Raw genomic sequence first — 12,076 nt, 5'->3', positions numbered from 1 at the left:
TTGAAGTGGGATAATCCTCACGCATGTGTTACAGTATGTTCCAATCCGTAACACATCGCATGTGAGGGATGACATATTTCATTTTGACATTTGATTATTAGTATTTGGAATTCCTTAAATAAATTTAACAACTATGCTTGTAGATGATAATTAAAATTTGATAAATTTACTGCTATAATAATTTCTCATAGAAACAAATTTTAATTTCTTCCAATTAGAAAAAACGCTCACGTTTTCTTCTACTTCCGTCCATTTTGCTGATGCAGTATAAATAGAAAAATTGATGTAGTGATTTTTATTTTTACGTAGCCTAGGAATCCCATGCGCTTTGAAAAATCAACGATCAATCAAAAACACGCACGCTTGCTGAAAATGCTACTAAAAATCAGAACCTCAAGGAACAATACTCCTCTTTAACTGTATACATTCCCTCTCCCATATTCACCGCTACAATGAATAAGAGAAGAGAGAGAGAGAGAGAGAAAGAGAGAGAAGAGAAAGAAGAAGAGAGAGAGAGAGGAGAGGGAGAGAGAGAAGCATGCGTACTGTCGATGTTTGCCGTAATCAATCAGTATTTGCAAATTCAATAATACCGCACGAAAATAAAGCTTCCCCTTCTTGCCATAGTCTGTGTATGCATGCGTTAGTGAGAAGAACCTGCCATCCCGCAACTGCTACTCTCCATTCACGGCGTTTCCCGATCACTAGGTGTCGGATAAGGGTTTCAACATGAGTTAGTGTGGATGTGTGAGCTTTTTCTCCTCTTTTCAAATTTAAATCCTAATGTGAATGCGTTCATCGTTCATGTCGAAGCAGAGTGAGGACCGGAGAGTGAAGGGAATTGAGCAGAAAATCCTGGTATGTGATCGTCGTGCAAATACACACTCATGACTATGTGTGTTTGTGTATGTGTGTCTACGCGTATGAGCACTGGTAATGATCCATGCATGAAGAACAAAAACGAACAGCGGCAAGGGCCATGCTGGCTTGTAGCAGGGAGTGGCAGCAAATAAGATTTACTTTGCAGATCCAATTTACCATCCTCGCGTTTGATGATCGACGTTCGCCTTAAACTAATTGCTGACGCTGCCGGCGTGGAAAATTCGTGACTTAGATTTCGTTTTCTGGCAGAGGGAGAAATTGGCTTATTTTATGGCTCGTTTGTGCTGCACTGAGTGGGCTCCGTTGATGCTGATTGCTAATTTACTTTGGCAAGATAAACAAAACGGTGTTTTCTCTGTTCCAAAAATTTACGTTCATTGAAGGAAAGGGAACGCAAGGCGGGGAAAACAGAAAGGGCTTCAGTACCGAAAATTGTTTAAAATGTACGATTCGTAAAACGATGTGTCTTTTAAATGTTGGAAGTCGTTTTGAGAAGAATAATAATAAAAACAATGTTGGTAAATTGTAATGGTAATCATAAATAATAAATTATTTTTAAATTCTTTATCTAATGTACACCTATTGAAAATGAACGAACTTTGTTTCATTAACGTCTAGAAAAATATTTGTATTCAATTCACTAGACCCAAACAATCTAATTTTAAACTGCTACGAGTTGCGTAAAGCTCTTAACTTAGTCTGCTAAGCTCTTAAATAAAGCGGCCAGGGGTGTAAATTTTTACAGCTGATTTTAATAAGTGCAAAACCAAGGCGTATAGAAGGATCGGTCAGTGGAGGAAAAAAACATAAAAAGTATATTAACTGTTGGGATGCGTTTCGTTCTTAACAGTGGTGAAGAAAGTGATAAAACGGAATTCTATGTTTGCGGTATTTATTATATGAGGTCTGATGTTAAGCGAAGCATGAGAATGGCAATAATTATTGCTGCCTTTTTGGTCTTTATCATTTCTGATGTTAAAAATTGAATGATCGTTGCCGTTGCCATGGGTTGGGTAAATGCTTTAAAACAGTTTTTATTTTTTAAGGTAGCCAATGAACACAACAAAAGTTGATTTGTGCCATACTTTAAACGTATCAAAGCTTAGAGCAAAGAATTGGTTGCAAATGCTTTTTCCAAGGAATGAGGATTTTGTGCAGATATTAACAAGCACAGATTATAGAGTACAGGGTGACAAATAAAATTGTAGGTGAAACTCTGCTCCAAGATAAATCCTCGGTTCCAGAACCAATGACAGGGACAGATAAGTTACAGCGAGCAATTTTATCGTTACGGTGCCTAAAACAGTAAAGACAGCGTAAAATAAAGCCTCTCAACGTACCACAGCGGGAATTTATTTTATCGACATTTCTTCGGGCATTGCCGCTAACGATGGCGCCTGGTGAATGAGTGGAGGAGTTATTATCATAATTTATCTGCGAAGGTAAATTTAAACCTTCCACAAAGCGAGCAGTTACCGACTGCTCCCTTACAGTGCCGTTGCCCATTCTGGCTCAGTCCATGAAAGGTGCGCTAAAAAGATTATGTTAAAGATTTGGGTTGATTGAATATTCGCAACTTTTTCCATCTCGAAGGCTAATCGGCTTTCTGTCGTTTGGCGTAAGTTGCTGGCGCAGATTTTGGTTGCGTTTCCTTACCTGACCCCTCGAAATTCACCTTACGCTATGGCAACCTGTGCTCGCTAGCACGCGACGGTACAAATGGTGAAGCGAGCACAGATAAAGACAAAGAATGATCAAAGATGAAATGCGGACGGCTCCGACAGTTACCATCCGGTTGTAAGGATTGCCCTTGGTTGCTGCAAGCGTACTAGTTCCTTATTCCTTCAAGGTAATCTTACGCCATTTCTCTGCTTGCTGCTGGTAAATACCCATCATCATCGCCTCTACGCCGTCGTCTTAATGCTTTCATTCGCGATGAGAAGTTAATTTTGACTTTCAGCTAATTTTCGCGACTAACGAGATGCTTTTGTTGTAGATTGAACTTGGAGTAAGACGAAGAGAAAAAAGTTTAGCCCTGTGCTATTTAAGCAAGCGCCTCGACAGCAACTTACTGTGCGCACAGGACGAAGCTGGCATGTCGTAGCGTCCCACGGTGAAAACTGCATCCCTGGTCGGGTGGGAGATAATTCGCTGAACAAACTATTTCGTGCGATGAAAGCATGGAAAGCGCCGATGTTGGTAACTGATTTTCGAAAACCAAGCTTCGAAAGTCAACTCTAACAATAAAGCAATCCATCCAGAGCACCGTTACGTTGTCGGATGGTTCAACTTGTAAAGGGCATCTAAAAGGTTTGCGGCATTTACGAACGTACCTTCAGTTGTGATGCATCAAGAGTTATGCTCCTGTTGAAGCATACTCAACTTTGTATCTATTTTCGATGAGAAGCTTGAGAAAATTGTGCTTATAATTGGACGGTATTTAGATCAGGTTTTTCTTCGTGTAGTTGGAGAATCGCTGGTTTGAATAAGGGGAAAAAGTGTAGCTCTCTACAACCGTATCGCGTGGTGTGGGAGAGACAACATGCCTGTGTGGTTTCATAATTGCACGTTAATTATGTCTCAAGGGAACCATTCATGTGTGTATAGTGCGGAATGGAGCTTTAAATATGCATGCAATTATTTGAGATTGTTGTCGGATTGATTCCTGTACATTATGCTACCGCTTTTTCGTGTAGATAGGCACGGTTCAATGAAGAAAATGTGCTCTTAAATGTTACTGTATTCATAAAAAAATGGCAATTCCAAATGCAATTGACAGTGTGAATATATTTTAATACAGGTGTTTTGATAATATTACACATAATTTAAATTAGAAAATAATAAATGCACATGTAACACATACTTAATATATGTTACATATGAACAACGAATGAATATGAATTGTTATGAATATGAAGCATGAGCATGAGTATTCAACATCCATCATTTACATGCTCAAACACGTATTTCATTTTTTATTCAGGAGGAACGGTACGAGAAGGCCGTATTGTTATATTTCATAAATCTATATATATAAAAATCTCGTGTCACGGTGTTTGTTGCGAGCAACCTCCAAAACGGCTGGATCATTTTCAACGAAACTTTGCACACACCTTATGGTGGTATGAGAATAGGTTTTAAGACTCACATCATTTTCAGAAGTTACACTAAATTTAATTTATTAGCAATTTTCTAATCCCATACCAAGAGCAGTATTGTTGTTGTATATAGCGCATTGACACTCGGTGTTAAGTGCAGTTTACACTGGTGTTAAACCCAAAAAGCAATTTCGAGCAGTTTGGAAGCTCGCACGAGGCCTCGCAATTGCGATAGCTTTTTAGCGCTGGTATATGGGTACAGAAATTCCCCGATATACGCCATATTCGATATACGCGATTTTGGTACACATTATGTTCTAAATTTGACAGTATTTTTTTTAGCAAATTGTACAAATTTGACAGATCGAATGTCAAATGCAAAATAACTTCCCTTTGGTCGAATTTTAAAAATCATTTCAAAAGGTACAGGTATTCCTCGATATACGCCATACACGATGTACGCAATTTCGCTAAACGCGATTTTCCTAATTTGACAGTTCTTATACTAATTTGACACATCAAATGTCAAACTCAAAATAAATTCTCTGTACGTCAAATTTTGAAAACCATTTTAAATGGTACAAAATTTTAATTTTTTAGTTGAATTCAGATCAAATAACTAATTTAATGGCTAAAACCTACCCCTTCAAACAGAATGATACGAAATTTAGCTATAATTTGACCGAAAACATTGAAATTCGTCTTACGCTAAGATTAGAGATACGCGATTGCCCCCCAGTCCGCATTAATATGATGGAGTGCCTGTATATGATATATGGTATATGGGTCCAATAAACCCGTGGTAAACCAAAAACTCAGTGGTATCCAAGCGGATGATTGTCATAGCAGATCTTAATTACAGACTGTTATTACGATAAGATGAATCGAAGTTTTGGGATAAAATCATAGTAATCATTGTAATCGTGGTTTTTGTACTTCTTGGATTGCAAATTCTTATATTTTTTATTAAAACGAGACATTAATTTTATCCCGTGTGAAACCGGGTAAATCAGCTAGTTATATTATATGAATATGAGTTATATGAAATGAGTGACCAGTCTCATAAATGAGGAAAAATAATAATTTTGTCAAGTTTCAAAAAAAAAAAAATCCTGAGCAAAATTTGAAATTTTCTGTTAGTACACAACCCTACCCATATTTGATACAGGTCCCGGATTCAATATAAAGTTCCTAAACTTACACGAAAACCTGAACTATGGGGGTTCGAAAACTTTTCAATACAAACTACGTCGTATGTGAGAGAAATGAATATATTAGCATTTTATATTAACACATATAAACAAAAGTATCGTCGTTTAGCGTGCGTTCTCTCGCACCCTATGTTTTGCGATACATACTGTCCATGCTCAACGTGTCTGCCTTTGAGGGGATCTGGCATTATAGTCGCCGATGCGTGTAGCGGTTGGCCGGCAGAGGTTAATGCACTTGGTGGCTGGTGAAGCTTTCGAATCGGTTTCGCTCTGAATATCAGCACGTAGAGCTTGGTTGGGGCAAGCTAGTAAACAGACTTCGGTAAATACATAAATACTCTAAAAGATGGAGAAGATCCCTTCATTGTCATCACGCGGTTTCTGTATTCTAATTATATGATACGGTTCGTTGCGAGTCAGTAATTGGAAACTTTGCAAACAGAATTCTTAAAAACATCAAAAGATGATTTCAATGTTGTTGTATTATGTTTAAAAAATGTAACTACACACCAGGGTAGGTAGGAATATGTTTCTACAATGTGTTATGAGCAATGTGTACAAATACACTTAGCTATTCCCATTATGTCGACACACTCTTCCAGCGTGCTGGTAGCAAATGCCTTAATGCGGAATAATTTATTACATTTGAAGACAGTGAACTTCTGATGTGACAGACAGCCGACACCTTAATCCATCCTACGAAGTGTCAACTAACATAACGTGTACACCGACAACCTCACAGTTTTCCTTCAAGCCACATCACACAGCGAGAAAGATTAGCGCTGACAAGTTTCGCTACGCTTCCGGCCACATACATCACACACCGTATGTAGCCGAAAATCCGCCACGTGTATAGGGAAGCATTAGTTTTACAATTACACCCAAATGTCTTCATTTCCTTTCTGAACGCGCCCGAAAACCGTCCGCAATCCGCATCAACATCATGACAGTTTGTGGGATAAAGCATTCGTTGGGATGTGTGAATCGCAAATGCTGTCGTGAAGAGATGCTGTCTCTTTTCCGCCCGGGTGCCATTTTTATCGCACAAGCGTCGAAGGGCACAACATTTCCCGCTTACAACGCTCGCACCGCTCTATACGCACCAGTGAAGAAGAAAATCAAAGTGAAAATCTTCGTTGGAATGTGTGCTCGAGTCTGTTGCGCGAGTATGTGTGAGTGTTGGGAATGGAAGAAAATTAAATTAGGCCGGTTTCATTTGTTTATGATTTTGGGCATATATTTTCATTCAATTTCCTGTCGCTTACGTGCTTCCCGGACGCGTGCTTGTTTGTCGCCTTTGCGGGCGTGAGGCGATGCGCCATTCCGGACACTGTGATTTGCATGCGCGTGTTGCCATGTGGGAACATACTCGTGTCTCTGCGTGAACAGCGGCGTATTGGCGCGAGGAAAAAAGAGTGGTGCGGATGTTTTCGCCGAGCAGGATTAAAGCTTCTTCTCGGCGCGCTATACGATCCCCAAGAATGGTTCTTCCATATCTTAAGCCCATTTCAGTTGCTTGCCTGGGGTTGATTTGATTGTATATGCATGTGTGTGTCAGTAAAGGACTGTATTCGGGAACCATATGCTTTCAAATCACCCGCGTATGATTGGGGATACATCTTGAGGCATCCTCATTGGATCGTGGTCTTCAAACGTTGGACGCAGATACACACCCACAAACATCTGCAGAGTGATTCGAGCGAGTCGAAGGATGGGATCTATTTTAATCAAGATTTTAAGCTGAATAATAAATATCTGCCGGCCCGGTCGTGTGGGAGGCGTGTAGTAGCGGCTGCGTGTGATGTGTTCGTGTCTCATCATCTGCCCCAGTTACGTCCAGTTACCGCAAAAACTAATCCCTGCATCGTTTCCTGTTTTCTCCCAAAGCAACATCCTCGCAGTCGGGAGTCTCTTCGTAGAAAAAGCTTCGCCATGCATCTCTCTTTCCCCGTCTGTCCACCTAAGAAAGGAGTTTGCTTTCCCTCACTGGCATAACAGATTCACGTAGCTCTGCGTAGTTTGTTGGTGAGCCAGACCGCAGAAACAGATCTCCCAGGTCAAATGTTTCCGAAAGGATTTGCTAGCAATCGTTCGCAACCACGACGATCCCGGCGGGTCGATGGAAAGATATCATCACGTCCACGCAGAAAGTCGTCCGAGCGGGCGAGATTTCCAGTTTGGGGATAGATTTGACCGAAAATACGGCAGCAGTTAGATCGAAAGAGTTCGACCGACAAAACCAGCACCACAGCCTTTGGTTGGTTGGTTGTTGTATGTTTTTGTTTGCCCTTAACCCCTTTTGAAAACCGCCGGGATGCTTTCGCACATCCGGGACTGTATGTATAATTCGGATGTGTTTCTCGATGCCAATTGGACGTGTGTGTGAATGTGGTGTATTTTTCTTCTTTAAATTGTGTCCTCTTTTTCTGGGATACTACCGCCCTTCTTGTTATTTTATTTTTCACATTGGTTCACTCATAAGGAGCTTTTGTTGTCGTTTTTTGCAATGTTTTATGTGTTCAGCTGTGCAGTGTATTTATGTGGATTTTTCACTACAAACGTGGTACCACTAAAATGAGGTAGTATTATTGCTGGACGTGTATGTGTGTCTTGAATGTTAAAACATTTATAAAAAAACAGGTTACGTGACGTCACGCATGGCTTCCCGAATCGGAAACAGGACGTAGTTCCGACCACTCGATTACACCCTTGCGTGTTAGAGGCAGTGTTTGAGAGCCGAAACAAAAGCAAAATCGCTTGATAGATTCATGCGTTCACCCTTCATCCATGAAAGCTTAAAACCGCTGTGTCAATCAACGGATGTCCCAGGAAAGTTGAAGTCATATGGTGAAGCGTGACATCACTTGACAGCGTTTCTTATGTTTCATACGTGCTACTTCCAGCGTCCCTAACCTCTGTGTTGATGGATATAGGTGGAGTCCCACTTAGAGATAAATGGAGCAAATATGGGCCAAACATGAAATAGTTGGTTTTGTTTTCGTATTGTTTTTCGGGAGCGTCTTTGGCGTACTCTTACCTATACTTTTGTCGCGATATGAAGCGTGATAATTTGTACAAATCACTATTCAACTCTTGCTCCTCTGAACGGCAACGAAAAGCAATATTATAAAGGAGGGGCTCCAAGTTTTCGGGTCAAATTCAATCCATATCTTGTACCACTGTTCCAGACTGTAAGAAATGTTTAGCGCATTCATCTGTAACGAATGCTACTTATGTTAGATTCCGATTTTTCTTCCATGTGTACCCTTCGTCTGCGTCGTGGATCGTCATCAGATCCGCTTTGTGAGATGGCATTTGTGATGCATTCGTCTGTAAACATATTATTTCATACCATTGGAAAATATCGATTGTTCCGTATTTTTTCATTACATATTTATTCATTCAACCACAACTCATGCATACTAGGCCAAAAGAACTCACGATAAAATAGAGCATGGATTATTGTGTTTGATGATGGGGGATGGTTAGTATTTTTGAGGATGTTTCTATTTTTTTTTTTTAATAATTTTACCAGTTCACTCCTTAACCATGGTGGATGAGAACAAAGATGACAATCACATGATGCGTATCATAGTCCCATCATTTGCAATGAACCGGAAGAAATGGTCACAACAATGCGAACAATAGCATATCTTGGCTAATGGATATTCTTCCAATACGATTGGTTCGATTTACCAAACCACATTACCGTTTAGACGGTGCGTGTGGGGGGAAATGGGAACATTACATTTAATTTTAATTCTAGATAAAAAATGTAGGAGCAACTTGCATAGATGTTTTTATAACATCATGGTTAAATAAGTATACTTAATGACTAAAAAATTTAAAAATCTACATACTAAAACTTGATATCCTTATTTTGTTAATCGACATTTTTCGTAGAGTTCCAAAAAAACCTTACCAAATAACCTCTTCTTCTTCTTCTTTGGCTCAACAACCGATGCCGGTCAAGGCCTGCCAGCCAACCCACTTGTGGGGTTGGCTTTCAGTGACTTATTGATTTCCCCCCATAGTAGGATAGTCAGTCCTACGTATGGCGGCACGGTCTATTTGGGGCTTGAACCCATGACGGGCATGTTGTTAAGTCGTACGAGTTGACGACTGTACCGGAGACCAAATAACCAGTGCATGTTAATTTAGTGTGTCTAAACAATAAGGCAATTGCAATTGGAGGGGGGGGGGGTATGAGAAGATTAACTTGTTTTAATTCAATGCTTATAGATTTATAATTCAACATAGGAAAGTTGTAGTAAAAATCCACTTCTAACAAAAAAGCGAACAAACTTTGTAAACAACTCATCCAATTCAATTATTCAGTCAGCACATCGATACAGCACTGATTTGTTTATCTAAATTCGTAAAGTTTACCTTATCCATGCAAACGATCCAATTTTATGGTTGAATGAAGCATTTTGCAAAGTTAACCCCACGATCGCTTCCAGCGTTAAACATTTCATCTGAATCGACAAAACCACATTAGAATTGGCTGAGCAATAGTAGGGATTGATCGTGTTTGAAGCGGAAGAGATCCCGTTTTGGCTATGCAACTGTCGAATGTCAACGCATCGATGCAATCAGTTGCGGACGAGATGCTACCAGCACAGCTACCTTTCGGGAGTAAATATTTTACAAGCCTTACATCATGTCGGTCGCACGTATGCAAGTATTACCGTGTACAGTAATTTGCATTCATTTCTCGGTACGCTGGGGCCGGTTTGCGACATCAAGGGTACGGTTTTCTGTTCTGCCAGTCGGAGCAGTTACGGCATTACCGTTCGATCAACCGTGAGCTCGTTCACCGGTGTGTGCGTGTGTCATTGCATTTACAGCTATCCGGTGGTAAACTTTAAATAAACAATCTTTCTACCTCGCAGATTAATTACACCAGGCGCAATCGATCAGCCAAAATGCAAACAGCGTTTCAACAGCGTTGGTAAATAGAGGAAAATGCGCTCTAATGTTAGTTTTGTGACTGGGAAGCCGTTAAATATTTGGTACTTGGAATGGCTGGTAATGCATTTACAACGAAAACAAACAAAAAATGAAACCATTGCATAACTTAGTTTTGGTTTCACGCCGGAATACAGCGTGGGGGATTTTGTAGCGTAACCTGTATCATTGGTAAATTTTATGTTGCATGTTTTCCGCTAGCTGATAATGAACTACCCGTTTGCGCCTCAGTTGAATACAATTTATGCAAAACAAGACAAAAAAAGCACAGCGGAAAGGTGGCGTATTTGAGACAAAAAAAAAAACAAACAAACAAACAAACATATTGAAAAACACGAACATGTTCGTGCGTGCAGAGAATAAATTCCCCTTCTCTTCGTTGCATTTGGAAACCATTGCAGTGACCCTCTTTTTTAAGAATTGGTGTTATGTGAGCGAGCAAAACTATCTTTTGTTAGCGATAGCTACTAGCTGTGTGAAAGAAAATCGTCACATTGACCGGGAGCTTGCAAATTAAGAGACTCATTACTTCATTCCTATGCTCCAGATTTTTAAGCTATTCGTTTCAATTAATATTTATACCCTTAAACGCTGCATTTCCACTCCTCTACTACATCTAGTAATAGTACATCTAGTAATTATCAAAATGCTTTTCGAACAAGTAATGCCATTTCAGGCAAATTTCACACAAGAAAAGAGCAGTTATGGAATGACGGCTTCAAAACGAAAACTTTAAATGTAAATTTTTTCCTTTGGAGGGTTAGCTCAATACAGCAGTTTTTTATTCTTCCTCTTGCCGCTGTAGTGTACTGGCAGTCCTTCGGTCTCGCAGAAATACATTTCTGTGCACACGGGTTACTAGTAAAAAAGTTTAATTAATTGTGACGTGCTAGGGTGTGCGTGAGTGCAAGCACCAGACCGAACTCTTGGCGGCGTGCATAGAAAATTATGTGTAATTTTTATATTCTTATCGTGTGAAACGGGGCCGTTTTGGAATTGCATCGTTGCGGAGCTCTGCTGACGATGTCCCCGAAGTCCCAGTTTTGACACCGTGACGGGAAGTATGTTCTTCATCACCGGATGTGTTGGTGTGTGTTTGTGTAGAGTGAGGGGATGAACGAGGGGACGGCTTTGGATAATGGAACTTTACGAGCTTTTGCCAGTGCTTAACAGGTTCACGCTCGTAACACGTACATACGTGTGAAAAAGCAGTGAAAAATGATGATTACCGCTGGTGGCACGGTTCTGTAACTCGACCATTTTAAGCGCCAAGTGTAATGGGTAGCGCGTGGTAGGCGAGTTGTTCTTTTATTGCAATGTGCATACGACATGCAACGGTTGGTATTTGGTTGCAAAGAAAGATTACAGTTACTATGAAAAAAGAGAGAGAACAATTTCCTCCCCCAGTAGGCAGGAAGCAAGAAACTTAATATTGATGGAGTGTGTTTAGTCAACGTTTGAGTTTGGAAGGCGCATTAATAACCAAAGAAACGTTAAATTCAGTTGCCTTTCGTATGTTTTTGCGATACTATCACGACTTTAAATGCAATTTCAATTGTAAAAGCGTATGAAGACGGTATCAAACATTCCTGTCTCATAATACAAATAAACATGTCAACCTTGAAGAAGCCCTAAGAGGAAGAAGATAGTTAGGAAATGAGCGTGGAAAATGAACGTCATCCCAGCATCAGTAGACACAGAAACACTACGCGCACGTGATGAGGATCACGAACGAAACCCACTTCGAATATAACAATTGGAAAGGGTAGCTCTCTCTCACACACTCACACACATACTATGCTCTCGTGAGGCCTTCGAGTCGTCATCGAATGAAAATGGACCATAAAACCGAGAAATCTGCTGACCGGCGCAATAATTCGCTGATATTCTGCGTCGAACCGAAACCTTACCCCC

This window comes from Anopheles merus, chromosome 2R (assembly GCF_017562075.2).
Source record: "Anopheles merus strain MAF chromosome 2R, AmerM5.1, whole genome shotgun sequence".
NCBI classification, from domain to species: Eukaryota; Metazoa; Arthropoda; class Insecta; order Diptera; family Culicidae; genus Anopheles; species Anopheles merus.
Note: the sequence above shows the minus strand (reverse complement) of the source record.